The sequence below is a fragment of the Thalia democratica genome, chromosome 2, assembly GCF_965202585.1.
Source record: "Thalia democratica chromosome 2, ktThaDemo2.hap1.1, whole genome shotgun sequence".
NCBI lineage: Eukaryota > Metazoa > Chordata > Thaliacea > Salpida > Salpidae > Thalia > Thalia democratica.
Window position 1 is genome coordinate 28189724 of NC_139166.1, and position 20029 is coordinate 28209752.

Below are 20029 nucleotides of genomic sequence, written 5' to 3' on the forward strand. Positions count from 1 at the left end.
TTTTATGTTAGATAAGATAACATTTACAGTGTATCTTAACTTAATATTTGAGTGTACAGTTAAATGTTTATTGTAAATTATTATTAAACCAATCATTATACATAAATTAGTAACATCTTTCAATTATTTTTGTACTTCAAAATTTATGTAAATATAACATTAAAAATACCAGTTAATTACTTCTTTATTTTGGGAACAACATAGGTATCTAATTTAAAAAACTGTTTTAAATAAAATACAATTGAAGTCAAACTAAAATAAGTGCACTAATAACTTTTAGTGAATTGTCCTCAAAAAATCTTTCTAGCTTGAAAAAATGTTATATAAAAAAAAGAACAGTATGTATATTTGTTTGTTATAAAACTTGTTAATTTTTATTTATTATGAATAGTTTTTATTCGTGTATTTCTAGATTCATTAAAACTAAAAGCTAAGTAATCATGTTTTTTAAGTATAAAAAGTCTGACTATGAAAGTCTTAATAAACTTTCAAAACATGTTTCATTTGATTTAATTTTTATTAAAATTTAATTAATTTCTACATTTTGTATTAATTCAAAAACGATTTACCGTGTTTTAGTTTTAAATCTTTTTTAAAGGTAAAGTTTTAAATTAAAAGCACTTACTATTTTATTTAGGTAAAATTAATTTTTACAACTAAACTCATTAAGCGAATCATTGTTCATAAAATAGTTAGGAAAGTATAATTTTTTATCCTTGTCCTGAACAAGACGTTAAAAAGTATTCGTGGTGGGCGACTCGATAACTGAAAGATTCTTCGTTCATCAGGTCCTAGGACCAAACTTTTTGAGCACTTTTTTCTCGTTCAATAAGCTATAATATCAACAATTTTTTATACTAGTATTTAAAAAACAGTGGTTATTTTTTTGTAAGGAATTTGAAGCAGTTAAAAAAAAAATAAATACTAAACTTAATATGATTTTGTGGTTTTATTTTTAGCGAAACATAGAAAAATAGTTAGTAAAACAAAAACAATAACTAGTTTTTTAATTGATGAAAGTTTGAAATTTTTTTAATCATAATCTTTAATTACAAAAAAAAAACTAAAATTTGTCGAACTGGAGCTATTTGTACTAAAAATTTAAGTTTTTATTATTATTTTTAGCTTATAAATTTTCTATGTACAATGACTTGGAACTTAACATAAACAACAAAAGTGTAATTGTCACTAGAATAACAGAATTAAGAATACTGCGATAAGCTTTTACTTTATAATTTTTAAATTAGTAATAACTAGATTTCTTCACTTTTAAATTTGAGAAAAGCAATTAATACTTGCTTAAACATTTCGATTACAACTTGTAACATGCAAACATATGAAATTTTATTTTTTTCCTTTAAATTCCGGTTTAAAGCTTGTATTTTGTGTAATTTTATTTTTAAGTGTCATACAATAGTTATTGTCTACGATTACTATTTTTTCAATGATTTTATTGTTTTATAGATTTATTTATTTGTATTTATAGGCTCATTGAGCTTCAAACTATTTATCTAATAAAATTTTGAAGAAAAAGTTAGTATAGTTAATATAAAACATTATTTAAATTAATTACATAACTAGTATTAATAAAATATCAAAAAAGTATACATTATTAAGATACTGTAAAATGTTGTAACACAAGTATTAAAATATAGATCAACTGTTATAAAAATAAATTCAACATCACTAGTAAAAATAAAGTTAGTCTTATAGTTTTTGTTCTACAAAATATATTAAACCAGCTATAAATTTTCGAATTATGTATTAGCCTAAAAAGTCTTGTACGTTGTTTCCAATTGATTGGTTATTTTCTTAATTTTAGAAAGCTTTTTTTGTGATTTCTTTAAAAAATATCTATAAGTCTTTGTCAAAGTTTTTGTTGTCAAAGTATTTACAAACTTAACAGCAAAAGCTTAAACACCATTTTTACGATTTAAAATAGAGAAATAAATGTCTAGTTAAATAATTTTTTAAAGAAAATGCCTTATTTGTTTATTTTTATTATATAACTAAAGATTAGCTTAAATAGCGGCGAAACCGGCTTTTTCAAGTACTTTCAATAAGTAAGATATATAGAACTCAGCTGCGAAATAGAGCAAAGAGGCTGCAAATAGTGAGAGAATGAGAAACATTTTATTCTCTTTGTTTTCTATCAAAACTTTCTGCAAGAGTGAACTCAGATGAACTAAAAGACAATAAAACAGTCAGAAAAGTATTGCAATACACATAAAACCAAAAAAATGATGAAAATATGTGAACAAATTTTTTTCATAAAAAAAAAATATGATGTTGTTATTAATTTCAAGTAAAATTATTTAGATTATCTAAACTTAATATAAAATGTATCATTATTTAAAATGTAAAATTCTGCTGAAAGTGTAAATTTTATGTAGTTTTAACTGAATTTAGTTTTAAATTAACAAGTTTATAATAATACGACATTATGAGTTAAAAAATGTAAAGATACAATTTTTATTAACAACTAAAATTTTCTTAAATGTTTCTTTGGGCACTATCAATGTATATTTGGGCACTAAAAATATTAAATTGGATAATAAGATTTAATTAAAAAAGTGATTATCAAAACACATCAAAAATTTTCGTTTAAAATAGATACATTTTATATTTATCAATCCTTGCTATCAAAAGTAATTATTGATTTAAAAAGACTGTACAAATTGCTTTTAATATATGTTAACTCAGGGTAGGATGAAGGCAAGCTTCTGTTTTTTTTTTAAATAAAAAGTAAAATCTGTTAACCTTCACCATTACTGCTATCTTGTATAATTAAAATTAAGTTTATATTATTATAATTTTTGTTTTGTACCTGTCATGTCTAAAAATAAAGGCTGTTTGTAAAATGTTATTTGAATTGAATTGAGGTTTTGTTTTGCTATCTAACTACCATTTTTACAGTAATTAGACTAGTAATTTTCGAACTAAGGAGGAAAAAAGGGCATGATATGTACTGCCTAATTAAAGATAGCAACTTATTATGAATGAACTAAGATTTTTTCTTTACCCTAAAGTGGGCAATATCAACCTCCTTGTAAAAACTTGCCTTAGATTGTTGTAAAATAATTTTACAATAGCATTATAAAAAAATATATTAAATATTTTTTATCCTATTGTTCTGTTTTACCTACCTGATTGTCTTATTTAAATAGTGTCTATTTATTTAGTTTATATTATATAATAAAAAAATTATACATATAAATTTATTTAAAATAACTTTTTTTTTAAACATTAGTATGTTCTTTGAAATAATCTTTTGTGAATGCTGAAAATTTGTACTAGATATTTATTAAAAAAAGGTAGTTTGTGCTTTAATGATGGTTGTATTTTCACTCAGCAAACATTAAAAATACTACCTCAAAAATTTTTCTATTTACTCTCAGCTTTTTTACTTTTATGACAGATAAAAACATTTTGAGTGTAATTTAATGTTTAAAACAGTTTTTTTTTAAATTTAAAATATTTTAAGAAGTTGTTATAAAATTTCATTAAAGCTGAGCAAGCTATGTTATTAATAATAAGTTTCACTCAGTATAAACTATTTTCTTACTTACTTTTCCTATTTAAGCTTGCACACAGTTCCCACAGGACTCAAAAATCATACTAAACTTTAAACTAACTATAATGTTTTTACAGTATAATATTTTTAATTTATTATAAAGAAGCATCTGATTTGTCTAGAAGAATTATACAAATTGAGGAAAATCTATTTCATGAAAATTGCATCTGCTAAATTAAAGTTAGTTTAAAGATACTTATATTTTTATGCTATGTTTTTTTTTTAAATTTAATAGTTTTGTAAGATAATTAAAATTTTAGCAGTTTGTTAAAATTAATTGTTTAAATTTACAATATGTTATGTCTAAGTAAAGTATTGTTTATTGAAATAGTATCTAATTTTCAATTTTTTTGTTAAGGTATACAGATTTGATCTTGAATTGAAGTTATTTTTATTGTGGTCTTGTTGTTAACTAAGTTAAAAGTACTTTAAAGTTTGAACTAGTTGTATAAAATGATTTCAAAATATTTTGGTTTTTAAATAAAAAATAACTTAGCATCTGTGTATAGTGTGTGATTTTTATATTAATTTCCTTTTACTTATTTTACATTTTAATACTAATAAGGTTTTATTACTAAGCTTGAAAAAGTGTTATCTTGATTCATTATTTTTACCTCTAATTTGACTGAACCAAGTACTAACTTATAATTTATAAAAAAATAGATCGAATAGGTCTTATAGCTTAAAAAAGTGTTATGCTTGATTCATTATTATTACCCATCATTTGATTATCTAAAATAGTCTAACTTATACCAAGTACTAACTTATAGTTTATAAAAAAAATATTTTGAATAAGTCTTATAAATAGTCTTGTAAATAGAAAGTATGTAGATAACTTGTCATTTATACTTTTTTAAAGATTTTACCCAAAACTAACCTATAAAACTTAAAAAGTTTGATATCTTGTTTCAAAAAGTTACAATTTAAGTCGTAAAGGTACCATGGTTACCTTTGCTAAAGCTGTATTCAAACTATTAATAGATATTCGATTTATTTAATGTTTTTAGTTAATGGTCACTACATTATCAGATCCAGCAGTATTAATTAATTTTTTGAATTGCTGAAGTTTTCTTGAATTTTAGATGTTTGAAATTGGCAATTGAGTTAATTTTTTAAACCTGTATACAAAAAAGTTCTGAAACTATGTTTAAAATTATTAAGGTATAAAATATGAATAAGAAAACAACATTGAGCTTGATAGTTTTTTAATTTTAAATTGATAAACCAAAGCATATAAAGGTTTACTTATTGTAATTGCGAATCAATCTATACCTTTCCTATAGACTTCATCGTTTTGTTCTATTCAAGTTTTTTATATAATATGTTTTTGTTGCAAACTGTATTATAGAATATTATAAACTAGTAAATTATACTTGGTTTGAGAAACTAGTTAAGTCAAAAGAAATTACAACTAGCAGTATTTAGAAAATACTTAGCTTTGTATTGAACAGGTAAATACTAAGTTGAAATTTATTTCAAATTTTCGCTAACAAAAATGAAAAATTATTTAAAACTAAATATAAACTTGTAACTTGAAACATTATCTTTGGCTTTAATTTTTTAAACATGCAAAGATCATTACTACTTTTTAACAGAGTACTGCTTTTTTTCTTATGTGAAAACTATAACTTTTAAACTTGAACGTTAATTGTTTTAATTTTTTCAATTGAAGTTTTAGATTTTAGCTAGTTGTTCATTTTTTATATTATAAAATTGAGAGTACTTTTTAAAGGTTCATAATAAGTATATCTAAATTTAAGATATTTTTAACGAATTAATAAAATAATTTCCAATGACAAACAGTCAAATTAAAGCCAAGTTTAAAAAACTTGATAATAAGTTGTTATCGTGTATCTATACTATGTTTTTGTATCCTTTGGGATTTGTTCAATCAGTAAATATGCAATTATTTTTAATATCAAACCCTGTTTTAATAAAAGTAAACTATTTTATTTTAAGGAATAAGTTAAATGAAAATTTGTTTTTATATTAATAAAGTTATTGCTAAAATAATGTAAAAGTTTAAACAAAATAAAATTTATTTTTTTAAAAAGTACAAAGTTCACATATAAAAAGTTTATATGAATAATAAATCAATTGTTAGTTTAACCACAGCTTGTTTATTAAAAGTACTTTATTTTATATTTTTTCATACTTAATATTTTCTTTACTTAAGTAAAATAAGTTTTACTGCTTAAGTTATTTAATTTTAAATATAAGGTTTATAATAGTTTTTACTAAATTGTTTTTTTTGCATTTATATCTTTTAAAATATACAAGTTTAGCATGAAATTTTGTTTACGTACTTAAAAGTTTTAGTAAGATTGATTTACTGCGAACATAAAGTAAAAATAGCCTAATAATTTTTCTAATTTTGAATGACATGTTTTGTTAAAGTTCTGATTTAAAGCTATTCTAACTTTAAACATTTATTTAACATGAAGTTTTTATTAAAGGTGTTGTATAAAAGTTTTATACGATATTTTGTTCTATGTGTAAAAAGGAAGTGACATCATTTAGTTTTATAGATGAGTTAATTTCGTGCAGAATTTTTGTATGCTTACCTATGTTTGTCTTTATATTCACATAATTTTAGCACTACAATTATAGTAATAAAGTAATTATTTCCTTTTAAAGTAACTGTTATATCATTTTTTTAGACGTTAACCATTTTCTTAACTAAACTAAAATTTATACAAATATTTATTTCAGTTTTTTTCTTTAAACTGTATTTTGAAAGCCAAGTTGATGTATTTTACTGATTTTAATTAAAAAAGAGTGACTTCATGTAATTTTTATTTAAAATTTGTGAAGTGTATTGTATGTTTACAATTTTGCATATGTCTAATATTAGTATATGTATAATTTTTCATGTATATGTATAGCTTTAATTTACCTGTAAAATAACTTGTGGAATAGTGCCCGGGGTCTCAGTAAATTACAAGTAAAATAATCATGAATGGTCTTTTCATATACTTAGCTTATAAAGTGTCAATTCGTAAACTTGGAATTGTGACGTTACTAAGTATTTTACAGATCTTAAGAACTAAAAAATTCACACAGTAGTGTAAGATTTGTAAATTTAAACAGTTAATTCCTTCCATACTTATGAATATATGGGCTTTACCTGTGTTAAAGTACTAAAAATATTTAATGTTACTTAACTTTATAAAGCTAGTTATTTGTAATAGAGCTTTTAACTATCAAAACTGAAACGCAGTTTAGTCTTTTAACCTTTGTTTGAATTATATTGGGTAAGGTTAATACGGGTGTCTATTATAAGGCAGCCTTTTATCAGTCGTGGGCCAATTTTCTTTAAAAATATTGCTTGCGGGTAACACTGTATAAAAAATGTTTTGCATGGGCCGCAGTTATTTCAAAACATTTGTAGTAATTATCATAGAAATACTAGTTTGAACTAAAAATGTGATAAAGTAAACATTAGAAGAATACTAGTAACTAAATTACAACACTAATTGTAAGCTTTTACCACAATTTTTTTCTTTATAACTTTTTTTAAAACAATATGTTTTGATCGAAAAATACCTTCTAGGCGGCATATTATGGTTTTGAGCCATTTGGCCTGCGGGCTGCAGTTTGCCAACCCATGGATTTATACTGATAGCTGATGTTTCATATTACTTAAGTTTAATTGTTAGTTAATGTTGATAAGTCTAAGAAGGGAAAGAATTATTAATTTTAAATTATGATATAACTAACATAAGAAATAGAGGTCTTGTTGCTCTATAAAAAAATAAATTTTTAATCAAACACATTGTTTTAAACTGTTTTTTGTATATAAAATACTATTTTATTATTTATACCTTAGTTATAATTGTTAAGTTACTTACGAGTTAACCCTTACCCTCAGTCAGTAACTTTTTTTCTTTTTCTTTTTTTATTAATTTATCTATCAGTTTTTTTCTTCTTTTTTACACTTGTGCAAAAATGACCCTGTGTGCAAAATTAATCCTTAGTGCAAAATTGTCCTCGTGCAATTTCGACCCGTACTCGTATACATGTAAGTTAAGAGTTTATTATAATTCATGGTTGTCACACACTCAGGATGACTCAAGGTATTTTGAAGTTTTTAAAAATCTCAGGGCATTATAAGTTTATTGTTTAAACTCAGGCTGACTCAGGATAGATATATTTTTAATAAAAAACTCAGTAGAGTTTATTTTTTTCAACCTCAGGACAGATTTATTTGATCCTATTTCAATATTTTGCTATTTCATAACCTTTCATGTCGAAAAACTTGATTTAGGTTTATTTTTAAATGGTTATTTAATTTTATTAACCTTGTGCTAGCTCTTCATTACTTTTTGAATTAAATTTGTGTTTGCACCAGAGGCAATTTTTTTTTCAATGGGTTTCAAAATACTCAGGATGACTCAGGATAGTTTAAGGTCACTCAGGAGTTTTTCATCTTTCAGGGAGTGGAAAACACAGAAATCACAATTTAAAAAAGTCTACATCTAAAAATATATATTTTTTAAATATTTGTTCAGAAAGCCAAGAGCTTCAAGTAAAAAAAAACATATTCAATTTGAGTTATATAAATAAGCTCGAGGTTGTTTGAAGGTTTTTTACTTATATATATGTATATATTATTATATGTATGTATGTATATATGTATATATTAAATATATATATATATAATTAAAGTTAGAAACCAACAGTGAAAGAAAAAATAAAATAAAATATTACCTCAATATAAAATGAATTTCATTGTTTTTCCATAGTTTAAGTTTTTTTGAATAAGTTTTGTTTATAAATTTTTACCAGTATTTTAAATTTTAAAAGCAAAAATAAAAAAAAGGTTTATGCACATACTGTAAAAAATTGCACACATAAACCATATACATGTGTATCAATAGAATTTATTGATTTTGTAGAAAGTATTACTAATATAAAATACTTTCTGTGTGGTGTTTTTATTTACTTAAAGATCTGTAATCAACAAAATAGAATAAGTATTATTATAATATTTTAATAGTTTGTTTGATAATTTACGTAGATTTTTTTTTTGAAACACAAAAAACTGTAAATTTTATCCCCAAAATAGGTGAAAGGAAGACCTTAACTTGCCTCTTTTTTAAGTAACTAAATTTTTTATAGAAAAAACGCAGATAGCATTAACATTTTAGATAGCTACTATTTTAAGTCTGATAATTTTTTCTAGACTTTTTTTTTGTTTATTGAAAATCTTGATTTAAATGTTTCTATTTAACAAGAAACACAAATAATCGATTTTATACAAAGTTTCATTCCTTATCTCCAGTTCAGCGTAATTTGAGTCCACTGTTCAAACTTATACTATATTAATACTATATAAATTAGCGATAATAAGGCTATCTTTATTTATAATTTGTTTTGTGGAAATTTTTGCGAACTATTTATTTTGTAAGAGCTTTTCAAACTAAATTGCTTGATAATTTCTTAATTATTACAATATTAATAATGTTAACTTTCTATGGTAAATATTTCTTTTTGCAATCATTTTCAATTATAAACAGATTTGTTATTTGAAAAGTACCATGTTCATAATTATTAAAATTTTTTCTTGATTAAATAAGACTATTCATCTTAACTTCTTACATTTAATAAATTCAATTATGCATTAAATGACAACCAGACCTGCTGAAAAGTATTTTACTGCTAAAAATAAGTACTTCTCGTGCAACTCTACACTTTTGGCACGGGTTTAATATGCATAGTTTCGCCACAGACAAATGTATTGTACTATATTCATTTTTGCCATTATATTCAAAAAAACTTATTATGTTTAGGATTTTCTCTCAAAAATCTTCGTCAAAAACCAACCAATTTTTTTCATTTTAAAATATTAAGTTTCGAATAATCACAGTAGTAATAATTACTCTTAATATCAATAGTGTTTTTAATTAGTATGAAAATTATTTAAGTTAGTTCAAAAACTGACAGACAAATATAAAGTAACAGAAATAACATAATAAAAAATTAGTTTTTGAATTGTGTAAAAATCTTGTGGCAATAAAACAAAAACTATATTAGTTACTTAGCACCATATTAACTTAATTTGGATTAATATGAGTCTAAATTCATTAGATTGTAAATGCTAAGGTTTTTTACAACTATGCTGTCATGCGCCTAATCTTGACAAATAAGTATAAGTTTTAGGAGCACTGTGTATACGGAAGCTTTATTTGTAAAGACTAAACTGTAACCAAATGACATCTATGTTGTTCACATATGCAAAGTTTAAGGAACTATTTAAAATTTATAAATCTTAAATCTACTGGAAGGATAGGTACCAGTTTTCGACCTGCTGCTGTCCAAGTATTAAATGAGTATTAAACATATGAAAATACTTTTTTTTAATCGTTTTTGGTTTGCTCTTTTAAGTTCTCTACTATTTGAAAGGCATGAGTATTTTTATTAATTTGTATTTAAAAAAATAAGTAGCTTAATTAAAATTTTTCAAAGGAAACTAAAATGCTTTGTTTGTTAAGTTGTGAAACCTCACCTGCAGAGCAACTAGTTAAATACTAGTAGTTTCTCACATTATCTGCTGTCAGCTAAAATATAGAAAAATGTCAAGTTTTTTTTTACATTGTTAATATTGATACTGTATTTCTTTTCTATTTATCAACTGTGCTGTTAGAGTATTTCAATTTAATTTAGTTTTTTTTTTCTTTATTGTATTTAATTACATTTTTGGACTAAAAAATTAAGATAGCAATTCAAGCATGTTTTTTAAACTCCAGTAATGATTTAAGAATTTTATTTTTGCTTTTAAAATCTAGATACTTTGGAAAATATTTAAGAATATAAAACATAAATAATGTTTAGTGTTAAATATATGTGCTGTTGGTCTAATTACATATATTAATTTTGAGAGTATAAAACGTATCTTTATTTATAAAAAACAATAACAAAAACATTTTGAAAGTAGTTTCAAAGGTCAATTGTGTTTTGTTTTAATATTTTTTGTACTTAAACTAATTAAATGTTAGAATAATATATTTTGAACTGTTTAAATTTTTACAGCATGATTATTTTTATCACTTAAGTAGAGAATAGTTTGAGCTCTATATTAATGAAATAGTTTTTTTGGTGTGGTCTTAAATAATGTTTTTATATTAAAAAGTTTAGAGTGAGTTATCAATCTCTGTTTGTCTGTTTCTTTGTTTTGAAAAATTTTACGCAGGTTTTTATGACTTTGTAGTTTAGTCTCAAATAAAAGTAGCTTAATTTAGTCACATTAATTCTGTAAACTAAAAAAAAAAAAAAAAAAATGGAGAAAATAAATTTATTTCCAGTTATAAGATATTTGAATTTTGAGAAATAATAAAATATTTTATTTACTTTGAGAAATTTACTTACTAAATTAATAGTAGTTACATGACAGTTATTATTATTATTATTATTATTATTATTATTATTATTATTAATATTATTATTATTAATATATTTAGAATGTCAGAAAATTTGTTTTTACTACAGGCTTACATAAAACTGTTTGCTTTTTGCTAAGTATCTAAGTTTTATATTTTCTAAAAAAACTTTAATGTAGTTTTAATATTATAAAAACTAAAGAACTAAAATTTAGTTTTCAACATTTACTCTACAATCAATGATTCATAGCACCAAATATATTTATACAAAGGTTATTAAGTATTTGTATATTTCTCTAAAATTTTTTATTTAAATTTACTGTAACTAGTTTTCAAAGTTAGTATTAGGATTTTATTGTTAGTTATATATACTTTTTACTTATCTATACTTTATTACTTATACTTATTATTTGTTATATTTACGGAAATATTAAACTTTAAAACAATCTAAATTCAATCAACAAATATTAACCAAATAGCTATTTTTATTATGATTTTTATTATTGCAAATTTATTCTTATTTATTATTTCAAATAATTTATTATTGCAAATAAATCAATCATCAAAACATTTGTAAGGTTTTAAAGTTCTAATGTAAGAAAAAAAACTTAATTGAAAGTTTAAAGTGTATTTTTACAATTGTTTTATTTTTAAATTAATTCGTTTATTTTTAATCAATGAACCTTTTAAAATGTTATTACATTTGTTGCAACATGTCTTGCGATTAAAAGTTATAAATAGGTTCAGTCAATGTTAACAAATTTGAGTTGTAGATGAAAATAAATATGTTGTGTCTTTGACTTTGACATTGACATACAACATAATCCTAAGTCTAATAAAAATAAATATGTTTAGGAATATTTTAAAAGTTGTTTTCGTATAACAAACATATAAATTGATATATTAGTAGAGATAGAAGCTTGTATTTGATTTGTTCATTGACTATATAGACTTAATATAACGATATTCCATTTGCATTTTTACGGTCTTATTTTTAAATTGGCTATAAACTTTATAATTATGTTTTTTGATAAATAATCTTCGCAGAACTAATAAAGATAAGGTATTTTACTTTCGTTAAAACTATTTTTTTTTCGATTAATGTTTGTTAAGCTCTTTTAATTAGGTAGCTTAATATTTTTATTAGTCATTTCCTTCAAAATGCATTATAATGACATGACATACATTTTTAGGTTTACTCGTTAAAGCTAGTATATTTTACCTTAGTTAATTTTCAAAAGTTTATATACAGGGTTGCAAAAAATCCTTGGATCCTGGAATCCTGGAAAAACATAGAATTGACAGTTTAGGTAAAAAAAAACTTGAAAAACTGAAACTTCGATCAAAAATCACTAAAAAACTTGGAATAACCTTAAATTTTAGACTATCTTTACATGTAAAGTTAAGAAATTTCGATCAAATACAAAAAATCTTTCATTAAGAAAAAAATCATTATTTTTTTTTTATTAAAAAACTCGGTTAAAGTAGCTTTACAATACTTTTTCAATGTTGTTTTACTATGTAAGACAGTTTTTTTACCTTACATTTAATTTATACTAAGCATGGATTAAAAAAGTAGTTTTTTTTTAAAAACCTGGAAGAAAATTAAAAAATCAAGAATTTTTTTGTAATAGCTTTGGAAAACCTCTATACACATTACATATTTGTAGTTTTTTATAAAATTTTGGTCAATAGTGCTTGACAAAAATAGAACGAAATATTTATTTACCTGTATAAGAAAACACAGTTTTCGCATATGTTTCATATAAACTCTTGCATATAATCCTCAGAAAAACTTTTGTTTATTAAAAGTTTTTTATAGAATTTTAGAACTTTATAGATGTTATATATATGATGACGTAATAATAATGTTAATTTTTTTTTTGTATAGTTAGCTGAGATTAAATATACGGGCTAGTATACTTAAAGGTCAGTCTGATTTTCATACTTTCTGAGTCAGTAAAAAAAAATATTTTTTCATGTTATTTTTAATATTAAATGACAAAAACTTTTAATTGACTTATTTGTAATATGTTTGTGTAAAGTGGGATAGAGATAACGTTATAAGTAAAAAAAACTTTAAAATAATTGCTGATTCAGCAAAAGTGCAAATCAGACTGACCTTTAAATGTACTTTCCGAGTATACGCTGTATTTGTTTTGTTTTTAGTTTAAAATTTTCTACATTTTTCAGGGTTGCCACACACTTAGGGAACTCCTGGAATTTTGATTCTTTTTTTTTTTTAATTAAGGAAACTCAGGGCAGTTTTGGTTTTTTCTAAAAATTTCTAGAAAATTTTAAGATGTAAAAAAAAATCTCAGTGAAAATTTTTTCTAGATCTAGAATGAGCTTTAGTTAATCCAGTTTCAATATTTTGTTCAAAAAATTTAATTTTGTTTATTTTTAGAGCTTATTCAGAAACTTTTTAGCCTTGGGGCTAGTTCTTCAATATTCTTAGAATTGAAATTGTAAATTTTTAATAAACAATAAAATTTTTAAGGATTTGAAAAAGACTCAGGGAAACTAAGGGAAGTTTAAGGTTACTCAGGGAAGTTTCTGGTCACTCAGGGAAGATTTTTTGACTCAAGTAATGGCAACCCTGATTTTGAAAAAGTTTGTTTTAGTAATTACTATAAAAAATGTTAAGTAAAATACTAAAGAAAACATGTTATTAAAAAAATGTTTCAAACTGTTCGTTTGTGCGGCTTATTTTTACTTAAGAGTTTAATTAAGTTGGGTTTAATTTTGCTAAAAATTTTTTTATAATAATGTATACATATACTTTGCCTTTCGCTTTTCTTGTTTAGTGATTTATTCTTATCTGTTTTATCTATTTGGATTTTTTCTAAGTTACAAATTCTGCAACCAAATTTAGTATTGAATTTTGATTTTGTTCTGCTTAGTATTTCTCATTTCATCTTAAAAAAGTTTGTATTGTTGTCTTTTAAAACCTAAATACAATTTACCAGTTTTATCTTTTATTTATATTGTAAAACGAAGATTTATGGTTCCTATATCTTTTAAAAAAAGTGTTTCCTGTAAATCTCAAGTACTGTGTTGGTTGCTTTGTTGGATGTTACTACCGCTCTAAAGGATATATTTGAAATTCGGTTTTGATTGTATAAAGGGCAGGGTTCTTTACAGCAATTGCAAAGTTTATCTTTTCTGCTACTTTTATCGTTTTTATTGTTTTTGTTAAAAATTTAATTGTAGTGTAGTACTGTTTTGCTTTTGAAACTACTTGTACAAGTGTATGATCTTTAAATTGTATTGCAATAGAATATTTTTTATATGGGTGGTTTTCGTCAAAGGATATACTAATTAAATTTAAAAGTTGTTTGCCTTTTTTAGAACCTACACTTAAGCTAAAGATGGATTGAAAAATAATAATCTCTTTTTCTTTTGTTGGTTTTTTATAAAAGGGTCTTGTGATATTTTAAATTATGTTTGTAGTTGACTGTAATTAATGCTTTTTGATATTAATTTTTTACATTGTTAAAAGATTCTTCATTATTAGAAAGTTTTATGAGTCTTCGCTTAATTCTTTAAGGTAGTTATTTTAGTTCTTGTCGGAGGTAATTAGAATTGTTGTATACTTATAAAATTGGTAACTTTGGTTTGTTATAAGAATTGTAAATTGAGTTGAAGATGTTAAAAAATAGATCTAAAAACATGTTTGGAGCAATTCAGATTCTATTGTTTTTTTAAATTTTTTTTTGTTCGCACAATTTAACTAGTTATATAGCAGTATTTTTGGCTGATTTGGGTGATTTGCTTCTTATTATCCATATCCCCGTCATCTCTATATCATCCAAATTCATTACCTGTAAAAATCTTAATTTAAATTTTAAAACGAAAAGGAGCATGTTACCTCTTTACTTCGTATGTATCTAAAATAAAATTAAACATTAATGATTTAAACATAGCTTATAATTAATGAAACGATTATTTGTAAAAAATCTTTATAATATAGTTACAGATGCATGTTTTTGAGTTGTTTTAGTTGGTAAATAATTTAGTCTAGTCGTTTATGTCTAGTTTTCAAATTAGTAAATTTTCAAATAAATATATGTAAATTTGCAAATTTATTAGCTTTATGAGGCATAGAATAAACTAAAAATTATATTTATTTTTTAGATTTAAAACTCAATTTTTTTTAATATGCTGCTCAGTCATGCGTGATGGTGAATGTAAATTTTGTTTGTGTAGTTATTTTGAATTTATTATTATTGTCAACTCTGTAACATAGCGTAGTATGCACTGCACACGGTATTCATAGTAAAATCTTTTTTTCTATGCCTTGATTGATCATTAAACATAAATTGATTTTTATGCTGTTTTGTTTGAACTTGGTTCAAGGTGAAATATGCTGTATTTAGATTGTATCTATCTAGTGTTATATCTATATATTAGTATATTTATGGTCACATTTCGATTGCTTAATACATGTATAAGAAATATTGTGCAAAAATTTTTACGTATTTCTTCCTCTAGAGACTAGTAATTTATAGATATTTTAAAAACTAATTAACCTGTTTATTGTGCAATGCTTGATTGTTTAAGTATGTTCAGTGTTAAAGTTATTACTAAAATTTTAAACTTTGTCTAATATAGCTTGATAAGTTTTAGTCTACTGTTCACATCAAAAATTTACTTAAATGTTTACTCATTGTAATTAAAAATATTAAAAACTTCTATTGAAACAACATTAAAGTTTTTACAAAGGTCTAATGATAGTAGGTAAATTTAAGAAGTTAAGATCAAAATAAACGACAAAAGTTGGTTTGAATGAACTTGAGATAAGTAAGTTCGAGTTGGTTAGGTTATTATAAATGCTGAAGGTTGAAGTAGTAATATAGTTGTATACGTATATTGTTAATACCAGTAGCACCGTGCAAGGTGTTGCAGCGTTAATTTGAAACTTGCATATACCAGCATCGTGCATTTTACAAAACAACACAAGGAGATCGGCACCTTCTTTCAAAGACCTACTTTACCTATCGTTCGCGATATGAAATCAAGAAAGCGGAAAATGAAGGCTTGGAGAAGGTTTGACCCGCTTTGCCAGCTCTCAATGTCTATATATTGTGTGCGAGTGTGAGAGCTCGCAATACACATTATGTTGCTCTCGGGCGACCCCTTGCGACCGTAAGGTGGGGTTTGTGAGCGTTTGCTGATATGTTGCAGCGTGTCGCTCTGTTCAAATGGTCAAAGATGTTGCATTTCCCGTGCTGCTGATGTTGAGAGCTTGAAGCAGAGGAAACAAAAGAAAAAAAAGGAGAGACGCGCGTGGAATGCACAAAGCTGGTCGCTGCTCGGGACCGCAACACAGAACTTCCAGCTCGGCTGAGTTGTTTGCATATTAGAGCGCGGAACAATTGGGAGTGGTTTCAGTTGAAAAGTAGAGCGAGTTAATGCGCTCGTTCGAAAAATGGATTAATAGTTGTTCAGGATATTTTTGAAGGTCGAGCAGGGATTTACTGATTGTATTTCCGCCATGTTGCGGAATGAATAGGTTCTGTTTTAAAAACAAGTTATGTCAAAGATTAGTATATTTGACATGTTTTTGACTAGGGTAAAAGTTATTGTAAGCAAAGTAATTTGTATTTTATTTTAACAAGCTTTATTTATTATAAATATTGGCAGTTTATGAGATACATTTTTATTTTAAATCCAATATTGTGATTTACAATCTTTAAAAATAGTTCAAAAGACTGCTTTTGTATTTATTTTAGAATAGATTGATTAAGTAAAAAAGTATTCAGTTTTCTTACTTAACACATTTTTTGATAAAAATAATGCGGTAAATTTCATTTGAATTCACTTTAGACCATTTCTAACGAATCTAATGGTTTTCCGTTTTATCACGTTTTAAATATATTGATTTTTGAAAACAATTTTATAAATTAGTTCAGGGAGGGTTCAGTTTTTTTGTTGTATTGGTTTATTTTAATTACTTAATGTATGCTATTTTTTGATATCAGAAGTTTTAGAAAACTAATTTTAAATTCTACCGTTTTTTCTTCGTACAGTTAAAAGTTTTAGTTACCTATTCAAACATAAAATGATGCATAAATAGTTCTTGTTTTTCAAAAATTTCTCAAATGACAAAATTTATAATAGAAAACTCTATATTTTAAACGCAGTATTCATAGCATCATTATATTACTGCGGTTTTGTGTGGTTGCAAGTCTACTTTTTATTTTAAGTTGAAAAAATACTAAGAATCATTTACCACACTAGCTAAAAACGACCACAGTCTCGAAAACCTACCACAAATCAAACCGCTTGATTTTGACCTGGATACTTATAATATATAAATCTGCACTTTATTTTTGTAGGTAATAACTTAATTTCTCAAAAGTTGTATAACATTCTAAAAGTATCAAATTTATGTAAGTTGGTACTTAAAAAAACATTTAATTCATGTTTAGACATAACTTCCTTTACTTTTTGTTTAACTTCAAGTTGAATTGTCATTTAACATAGACTTTTTGCGTCTGCTATCAGATTAATCATAGTCTTTATAGTGACTAACAAAGTCTCCATTGTTCTTATAGGTCTAGTTTGTATTTTACTTAGTTGGCAAAAACGTTACAATCTCGTTTTTAAATTTTGTATGATATTTGTAAAAAGAAACTTTAAACGCTCAACGTTGGTTATTTAGCCTCTAAACAAGCATTTACCATCATTGAGCTGTTTACATATTAAAGCAAACGCATAAGTTCTCTTAATGTAAAATATAGAACACATATTTGTGTTAAACTGTTCTTGAGTAAATACGTTTTGTTGTAAAAGCAGTTTTAGTAGAATAACTCATATGAAACAAACAGCCTAAGATAGTTGATAGTTTTGTTGATATATTCTCTATATTTATAAAAAAAAAACTTATTTAATTTAGTTTCTTGATTAGTTTTTGAGTACTTCAAATGATGGTTATTTGGTGATTTATTGAGATTTAGTCAAAAACCTTAATTACTTGAAGACATAATTATTCAAAAACCATTGTGGTTTAGCAACAGTTGATTTTAGTATGTTAACTAAGTATTTTAGTTCCTTATTATACAAGTGAGCTTTTTAAATAACTAAAATTTATTCTGTACTCTAATATTATTTAATCTCATAAATTTAAATTTGTGTTCTATATAGTTGTTACTTACTTGCTGCACAACTAAGTAAGAATTTTAACTAAAATAATTTGAATGTAGTTGTAGAATAATGTATGTAGAACTATAGGTTGTATTATTTTTTATTTCTTACCGAATATACATATAACGTTTTCCTCAACAAAAAGTGTGATACAAGGAAGTAAGTGTGTTTGTGTTTCGGTTAAATCGTTAGCAATTAAAATTCTTATTGCAATAACCCTAATTACGCCATATTATTTGATCTATTTTCAAATTTCTCTTTAGTAATTAAGCCACTGCATACATTTCACAATATCCTTCACTTTTTTTCTCGACTGAGTTAAGCTTTGCTGCTGCACAGTAGAGATAAAACTTCCTGTTTTTTCATTTAATAAAGTGTTAAGGCCAAGGCTTTTACGAGTAAGGATTAGTTTTTAAGATTATTTTGTTGTTAATTAAAACTGGGTTGTTTGATAGCTTTTGTTCTGTATATATTTTTTAACACAACTAAATTAAAAAAATAACATGTTTTTTTTTATGGTATTTTATTTTAATAAGTGTCTTAACAACATGAGAATGTTCTTACTATTAATAAAATATAATACAATTTAATAATCTTATTTATGTTTGTAGTGTTTGGTATAAGAAATGAAAAAGGTTCTTAATTTTCTATAAAAAATTAAACTTTAATAGAGGTAGCTAAAGCAAAAAATCGGTTTATTTAGAGCCTTAGCAAGTTTTTCTATCTTTCTTTATTTAAACTATTTTCAATACTTATGCAAACTGGTTGAAAATAAATATTTAGTGTCTTTTCTCGTCAGTCATAAGTGTGATCATTGAATAGATACTATTTTTAGGTCTATTTTAAAAGAAAGATAAACTTTTGTTATATCGTTTAGGATAAAGTTTTTCGTCTGTCCATAAAATTAAAAAACATTGTTTTACAATAACCAAGTTATTTTTCAAAACTTGAAATATTAAACATGTTTTTTTTTTGCAAAGTATTAGCTCCAAGTTTCATCTATCTTTGTAGAAAAATGAACTTTAGTTCGTATGTGTATTGCGCTAGAGAAAACAAGATTTTTTTCAGCCCTAGTTATTCTGCATATGTGAAGTAAGTCAGCAGCTTTAAATCTCTTTATCTTCTGCTCAATTGAGCTGGAGGCTATAATAAAGAGAAAAACAGGTTAATTTAACGCCACAGTGTACTTATATGCTTGCGTTTACATTCAGTTCACTAGGTTTTATAGCTAATGTTTTACTATATTTATTAAAGACCAATATGCCTTATCTCGATTACTGTAAAAAATTTAAACTATATATAACTTTAACTTTTGTCTTTTGTTTTATAATGTATAATCACCTACAAAACACGAGGAAAACCAGGCATTTAAATTTAATTTATAATTAAAATACTTTTTTACTCAAAAACTTAATAAATTTAATTTAAAAAGTATTGAACTTAAACACAAACATTGTTTAAACTTCAATAACTTTTATATCGAAATTATAAGAATTTTTTATGTATGTAAGTACTCTTCTGAAAATTTTAGTTTTTTACCACTATTTAACCTAATTTTAGCTACAAATGCAAACTTCTAAAAAATATATTTTGAGTTGTTTCAACTCTGTGCTCATAAGACATAATATAAAAAGTATTAAATGACTGCTGTGTTGTTGTGGCTGGAATATTTGCGGAAGCTTCATCAACCCACAAGGTACTTGGAAAACTATTCTTGAAAATTATAACAAACATTCTGATATGATTGTGTTTCAGCAAGTTTTCCAGCAATTCCTGTCTGTGACGTGTAGTTGTGTTATAACTTGTATTAAATAAACTTTTGATTTTCTACTGCCCACTTCACGTTTTATTTCTCTTTGTTTGTTTTTGAAAAGAATTGAAAAGCAGCTTGCATAAAAAGACAGAGTTGATTCATTCTTGAATATTA